The following is a 1711-nucleotide window of genomic DNA, read 5'->3' on the forward strand; positions in this document are numbered from 1 at the left end:
TATCACTACAGCTATCACCACTAGTCAACATATCACTACAGCTATCACCACTAGTCAACATATCACTACAGCTATCACCACTAGTCAACATATCATTACAGCTATCACCACTAGTCAACATATGACTACAGCTATCACCACTAGTCAACATATGACTACAGCTATCGTAGTCAACGTAGTCAACGTTATCACCCCAGAAACAATGAGACATGTGCAGCCCCGAGTTCCCACAGTCTATATTCCTTACACCCACAAAACCCATCATAACTCACCCCAGAATGAAACCATACACAATTGGAACAGTTCACACTGATTTAACTATTCATTTCCATGATGTATCATCATTTCCCCTTTCCAAGATGGATGGCCTCTATTTTCATAACAATGCATAAAAAGCGTTGTGTATTGATCAGCTGGGGGAGCAGACTTCACGAAAGGCTCCTCTCACTTAAGCTGCCGGTCAGTCCAGCCAATTCCCCTACGGCCCCAGTCCAATACTGTTTCACTACTAATGACCTGAAACCCGGCAGCCCAACTCACTCTTTCCTGCCCTATGCACAACAAGTGGAAGAAGGGTCCAAAATAAATTCATCAAATGTGTTACTAAAACACAGGCTAGGTCTCGGTGTGTAAAGGCAGGGTGCAGAACAAAAACAGACATATTCCACAYGGTTAATTGAAGGAACTGTCGGTCCTGTAACCTTCCCCAGAGTCCAGAGAGTTTGTGGCCCCTGGGGCCTCTGTGAGACTCTTCAAAGGTAAGCTGATCTTTGGGTCAGGTGCAGCCTGCATGTCAGTGTCTTCCAGCGGTGCACAACACCGCCCTGGGAGCCCGTGTCAAATGTCAAATCAGGAGCTTTCATCTGTGACTGTCGCTCCACCCTCCAACCCACTATCCCTCTGCAATAGCTCTGCCCTGACATCATCCAGCTCCCTGTAGTCTAACAGGACAAGTCCAACTCAAATGCCTGCCAGGATCCCTCACTAACCTCAAACACCATGATCCCTCCTCTGGGCTAGAACGTCTATCCACACAATTATGTCTACTCACTCAAAATACAACACAATGCTGTGTAATCATCTGTTCAGAATACATGCCAAAAAACAATGAAAGCACAGATCAAATGTTCTCTTGAAAGTATACCTCACCCGCTCTTAGTTTGGGTTTAATGTAGGCTATGACATAGAGGACCTCTCCAYCTCTTTCAGTCACTCAGAAACAACATGACTTTCTAAAGCAAGACACAATAAACACTAGCATGTCATGTGATTAGGGTGTCTATTCTTAAGCAATAAGGCCTGAGGGGTTGTGGTTTATGGCCAATATACCACGGCTAAGGGCTGTTCTTATGCACGATGCAACGCGGAATGCTAGGATACAGCCCGTAGCCGGGCGCGCCGGAGAGCAAGGCTGATGTTTTACGTATTCCTAACCAATTGTGTTTTTTGTTTGTTTCTTTGCGTTGTTTGTAACTGATTTTTTTACTTATTTTGTACATAATGTTGCTGCTACCATCTCTTATGACCAAAAATAACTTCTGGACATCAGAACTGCGATTACTCAACACAYAATGGCAGAATCCTTTTTTCCCTTATTTTCCTTTAACGAGTCCAACGAGCCCGGCGTGAATGATATACTGCTTTCCCGGGAACGGGCCCAGATCCCCGTGAAGAGAAGGCAGAGAAAAAGGGGCCGGAGGGCGGGCTGCCT

Source organism: Salvelinus sp. IW2-2015, linkage group LG22 (assembly GCF_002910315.2).
Source record: "Salvelinus sp. IW2-2015 linkage group LG22, ASM291031v2, whole genome shotgun sequence".
In the NCBI taxonomy this organism is placed as follows: domain Eukaryota; kingdom Metazoa; phylum Chordata; class Actinopteri; order Salmoniformes; family Salmonidae; genus Salvelinus; species Salvelinus sp. IW2-2015.